A 6,199-nucleotide genomic window follows, 5' to 3' on the forward strand; every position below is an offset into this window, starting at 1 on the left:
TGTAGTAATCCCTGTTGCCAGACCTGAACGCAATGTTCCTCTCCTTCAGCAGCTGCCCAAACTAAAGCTTCACTTTGGTCCAACATCTACATGTTAACATGAAACACAGACAGACTCAGAACATCTGGAACATCTGCACTTTGACCCAAACTGTTATAGCAGGATATTTTCTGCATATTTCTTATGTTGGACCTGTTTGAACTGTAAACGACCTGTAATCATCTGTAAATGGTGTGAGACACACTGAGGCCACCTACAGGGCAGCTGGGGAACAGCAGGGATCTGAAATCATATGAGACGTTAGTGAGTGAGAAGAACAAACGGACTTAAGATGGCTCGAAGTGATCAAAGTTGATCTAAAACAGAAGATAAATCCACTGATTCTTTGTAAAGTTCATCTGCTGCTCACATGAATCCATGAAAGATTTATTTCACTGAATGTTTCTTCAAAGCTCATTTCAACCTGTTGAAGTCATGAATGAAAGTGCAGACTGAGAGTGGATCACATGATGTTTGAGGTGTGTCATGTGACATGTTCAGTATTGTCACACATGTCTAGATTGTCCCTGATATCATAACTGCTCAAACACTGATGATTATATTTGAAGAATTATTCCTGATGGCAGCAAAGTTTGAATGGAGCTCTCTGTCTGTGCTGATTTGTCGCCCTCTGGAGGTCAAAGCACAAACCTACAGGGCAGCTGGGGAACAGCAGGGATCTGAAATCATACGAGATGTTAGTGAGAAGTTAGAACAAACGGACTTAAGATGGCTCGAAGTGATCAAAGTTGATCTAAAACAGAAGATAAATCCAAAGCAGCATCAGATGAATGTTACCATTTCCAGTTACGGTGCCCTTCATCTAATATGGAAATGTGCTGTTTTCTTTAGCCGTGTTGTTGTTCTTCCTATTGTGTTTAGGCCAGAGATGCTCTTCAAACAGCGGACAGACATGACCACATTACAAGAACATGGTGTGAGTCCGATTTGATATTCCAGTCAACGCTGAGAGACCTTAACCAGGAAGTCAGAGGTCAGCTGATGCTGCGAGCAGGAAGTGAACCAAGGGAAAGGTCCACTCTACTCAATCTCAAAGAAAATATGCTGGTGTTTGTTGATGTTGATGGTACAATAAAAATATATAATATAATAAATAATAAAATATCATGTGATGATGAGATGTGTTGTTGGTGTTTGTATTTTCTGTAAATGTCTTTTTTAATGTAAATGCTTTGTTCCAGACGGACAGGGAATCAGTTGCTGTACGATGACATCATCTTGATGTTGACGAGGAGGGCGAGAAAAACTAGTTTTGTCCTGCAGATGGCGATCTTGCACCGTGTTCAGAGAGCCGACACTGATGGTGCTGCTCTACTCAGCTTACTTTAGCCTGGGTTGGACTCTATATGAGCAGCTTCCACTCTGGTTTCACTCTTAAACACACTTGTTTGATTTCACTTGTAAAAGTTGAAGAATAAATATTTTATTACAAAATGATTTGTTGATGCATTTTTTTAGGGTCAAATATCTTGTTTGATTTGAGGAATGAACTGTTAGGGTGGAAAAAGTGAATCAGGTTAAAATAGTGGTGCTTTATATCAGTGAAGATGTATAATGTAATTTAAAATGTTGATGATGGGTTGTAGTGGGCTTGTACTTACAAAACTGCCTCATTTTATTGGAACGATCCACAGTTGCATCCATTCACGGATGACATCTGACATCATTTGACATCTGGTCTGAACACGTTTGTACACAAGATGCCTCAGTTCTGGATGTTCCCACAGACTCCTCTGTGCACCTAAAGAAAAGGTCAAGGGTCAGCAGCACATGTAGTTGGGACAAGTCTTCATTTACAAACAACAGTCGCATAAACTACACAATGATTTTCCTCCAATGACGACTTTTCACTTGCAGAAATGGTCCTGTGTGATTTCCAGGCTGTGATATAAAAACTAGTTCCTAATGGCAGCGACTCACTCAGTAAACATGTGTTTCCTTCACCAACCTCACACACAGATCCAATAAGATCAGGAAGTGGGCAGTATAGTACAATATGTGTTATTCTGTGCTGCACTGCCCAAACTAAAGATCTGCTGAAGTGTTGGAAATGATCCAGATGTTTATTTTGGACGATACAGCAGAAGATCAGACATGAAAGTGGAGATAACACAGAAGACCTGCAGCAAAGGTCAGAGGTCAGACTGGGCCCTGGATTCAACAATGAGCCAATGATCATCAAGCAGTGACTAAAGCAGAGCCCTGACGTTCTGACATTCATCACACAGTCAGAACAAATGTCTGCTGATGACTTCATCTCATGAAACGACTGATAGATGTCAGTTCATTGATCAGCTGAGCTGCTGATCTTCATCGTCACAGAAACATTCAGCTTGTTTCAATCAGTAAATAACTCCCACTACTCCCAGTTTGAACTGTTCCCACTCAAAATGCTGTGAGAACAATGATCATTGTAGAACTTCACAAACATCACGTGTTGTTTTCCACATGTAAGATCAGCAAACACACAGAAACTTCCTGTTGCCACACACGGCCTCTAAAATCTCTTCCACGCTTTCTGTCTGAAGTCCACTCTCTGTGTCGGATCCACAGGAAACAACAAGATCTTATTAACATGGTTTTCAATGTGTCTCCTTCCAAAAAGTCCAACCAATGAACAAATGTGTGTATTTGTGGAGGCCGAACAAAAGCATGACACATTTCTCTGTTTCTATAAACTGGAGTCAAACACAAACATGAAGAGTTTCACTGACAGACTCCAAAATGCCCCCACAGTGGATCAAAGGGAAATCCTACAGTGTGGCCAGAGACTCTTAATGGCTCCAACATCAACACATCCACAATGTTGGATCCAGTTCTGCCTCACAGAGTTACTAAGACACACCCTCTGCAGCATCACAACAGCTCCACCTGCTTCACCTGCCTCCTCAGCATCTGTACACCTGAAGAGAAAAGAAAGGCTCCAACAGCTCAAATCTACAAAGGATTCATGAAGTTTCATCCAACAATAACATGTTTGCCTTCCACAGTGTGCTGTTAGACACCACTGTACCTCTGCCATTTCAAAAAGAGCAGCTTGGGAACATTTTGGCTCCAAACACTTTGTGTTTAAGTTCTTTGTTTTCTTTGTGAAGCCGACAACATCTGGAGCTTTGTGACTCATAGAAACATCATTTTGTTCTTTAGATGACAGCAGATTGGGACTGAATAATCAATCACTATCAAACCAATAAAGACAAACATGCTGATTTTACAGGAACTTTGTTGGAGAAGCTGCAAAGACATGAAACTGGTGGAGATCCCAAACCAGTTGATAGTGCTGGTTATTCCAAATAAAGCTGTTTCCCTTTGAGATGAAATGACTTTGTGTCCTGATATATAATAAAGATGTTGTTGTTTTTGAGCCCCTGTATTAAAAGTAGTTTAAAGTCAGCTTGAGTTTGATGTCTTTATGTCAAAGCTGCTCATGATGTTGAGCTGCTGATGGAATAAAAACAATATAAAAGCATGTAGTCCAGACTTAAATGTAGCCTGTTGTTAGCTGAGGTCCACACACAGTGTTTGACAGTGTAAAGTGTGTGAAAGGGCTGCTGGTGGAGCTCACTAGGATGAGCAGGTGACCACGAGGTGGAGAGCAGCTGGCCTGGCTTTGACCCGGGCCACGCCCCCTTTCTCTCTGCTTTGCTGTCACTTATCTTCACTGCTCTGTCCAATAAAGCTGAAAAAGGCCCCGAATCAAAGAAATCTGCTGCAGCCTCTGAAACGTCTTCTGTTTCCTTCCCGACGGCTTTTTCACCGTCAGCCCATCAGACAGTCCAGCAGCATTTATGATGATGTCATGATGTTGAAGAGGCTGCTACGGTGGCCTCCCATGACCCCCAGCCTCATCACAGCTGAGATGCAGACATTTGAAACCATTCAGCAGACAACTGAATAACAGTCCAACACAACAGTCTGTGTGCAGACACACACTGACCTTTCATAGAGTCAAACACAGCTGGTTGAGTCATTTCTCTGTGAGTCTAAAGTGAATCTAGTATTTGAAAGTCCACTTCCTGTATTTGTTGTTGAAGACTTCTTCAGCTTCTTCTCAAGGACATCAGCTGCTTGTTTGGCAGCAGAGGCAGTTAAGAAGCTTCCTGAAAAACACTGAACAGTGAGTTCACTGTGGCATATGACAGATTCAGCTTTCTGTGTGCAAATGTGTCTGTGTCGACCTTTCAAATGCTGTTGAATCCAAAACATCAGCGGCTCCTCGGCTGCTCACTTCATGCACTTCTGTCTGTGTGACAGTCCAATGACATCACAGCTGTTTCCAGCCCCAGTGTCTCAGGACTGGACACCTTTAAACATGTCGAGGATCAAACAGCGTCCAGCTAAACACACATGAAACTATCAGAGCTGACAATCATTCCAATAACATCTAATGGTTCATGTATGTAGACACAGGACTACAAGGAAATGGCTCTCAGCATCTGGCTGTGGGAACACATGAGTCCCTGTTTGTGTTCAGATTGTGTGCATGTTTTAGACGTGTGTCACATGTAGAAACACAACAATCCCACAATGACACACAGATGTGTTTGACACAGCTGTGCAGCTGTAAGTTGTTTCTAATGATTCATTGAAGCTCTTCTAACATTCTGGAGACGATCAGTACATGAATCTGTTCAACACGACAACAATTTGACTTCAGTGTGAACGTTTGCATTAAATAACCTTCTTCATCCAGCTGACAGCATCTTCATCCTATGATGTGAACAGTTCCTCCTGTTGATGACAAACCTCTGACAGGATCTGCTTGAGGAGCTTTTTCATGTGCAGCTCTCTGAGCTCAGGGCTGAGCTGCTGTTTCCTCTTTAAGAGCTGCTGCCTCCTCGCCGGACTTGTTCTCCTCTTCTTCTCCTAATGACACCATTTCTGCTTCATATTAAATTCAATAAAGATGCTGACATGTATCTGTAGCAACAACATCATTGAATCTAGAACAACTGGAGCCAAACCAGTGGCTCTGCTGGGATCACTGGTGAGCCAACACTTCCTTGTTGATGCAGATTTCAGGGCTTCCTTTTGCTCCTCCGTTATAACTGTTCTCTCTTCTCAACACATGATGACACAAAGGAATCAGCAGTGACAAAGATGATGCTGAAGAGAAGCACACACTTCACACATATAACAGAGCAGTGCAGTTACACACACCTCTGCTCGACATCAGGCCTCAAACAAAGACACAAAACACTAACTTGACTCTAAACAGAAGAAACGAGCAGCTGTTTCTGTTCTGTGCTTATTTATATTTGACACACATGCTTCTCTTTGTGCAAACACACATCGCACTATAAGGGTAACCTCGCACACAATGATTGGACAGCACAGTGATGATGCTGGGAGATCCTATACGCAGCAACACAGAAACACTGAGAACTTTAAACAATGATGGAAAGTGTTATAAATGACTTGTTGGCCTCTGATCTGTCACAAACAGCTGAAACGTGTCTCTCATGAGTCACATGAAGGTTTTTGACAGAAAGGACAAAAAGTAGCTGCAGTCAGTTTGTGTCATTTTTATATTTATTCATCTGGGAGAAAAATCTGAGGGACATTAAAATGTGTTTTCAACAGAGACAAGAACATGAATATAACAGAACAGGTAAATGAACATGTTTCAAGTAAACAGCTGGACTGATCAGGTCCAAACACAGAGTGATAAACTTGTCAAACAGCTGTCATATCTTTATATAGAAGCTCTTTATAAATGCTGCTCACTGCAGTCTGTTTACTAATAATGTCAAAGTGTTAGAAACACAGAAACATCAGAATGGTCTTTGTTCACAGAAACCTGTCTGGGATCCTTTGTTGTTCTTTTGATGCAGAGTTACATTATAAATATAAAGAGTTATTTCAGAGTCTCATCAGTTTTCCTGCATGTCTTTATTTAACACATCAGCAGGGCTGAAGCTCTCATGTTAAACACACACTGATCTATGGACACGTTCATGTGTTTCTAACAGAACCAGGCTGTTATCAGCCTGCACTAACATTATGTCACACACACTGAATGTAACAGTGACAGTTTACATCATCACACAATCAGCTGTGATTGTTTCACTGTCATCAAACGAGTCAACAGGAAGTAGAATCAATAGAAACCAATCATTTCCTGACAGCATGTCTGATG

The 6,199-nt window shown here is 41.7% G+C and overlaps 2 long non-coding RNA genes across 2 annotated transcripts in view; one reads left to right on the forward strand and one right to left on the reverse strand.

Moving 5' to 3' along the window:
- Positions 1 to 897: 897 nt before the first annotated feature.
- On the forward strand, positions 898 to 1,497 carry LOC112432941 (uncharacterized). The gene is made up of 2 exons (XR_003023290.2): positions 898 to 1,107; positions 1,242 to 1,497. It is a non-coding gene; the product is annotated as an uncharacterized LOC112432941 (long non-coding RNA).
- A 4,210-nt stretch (positions 1,498 to 5,707) lies between these two features.
- The window catches only part of LOC143418279 (uncharacterized), a 14,031-nt gene continuing 13,539 nt past the window's right edge, over positions 5,708 to 6,199 (reverse strand). The window contains exon 3 of the long non-coding RNA XR_013098207.1: positions 5,708 to 6,199. This exon is cut by the window's right edge and continues 2,426 nt beyond it. This is a non-coding gene — a long non-coding RNA (uncharacterized LOC143418279).

The sequence above is a fragment of the Maylandia zebra genome, linkage group LG4 (genome assembly GCF_041146795.1).
Source record: "Maylandia zebra isolate NMK-2024a linkage group LG4, Mzebra_GT3a, whole genome shotgun sequence".
Lineage (NCBI taxonomy): Eukaryota > Metazoa > Chordata > Actinopteri > Cichliformes > Cichlidae > Maylandia > Maylandia zebra.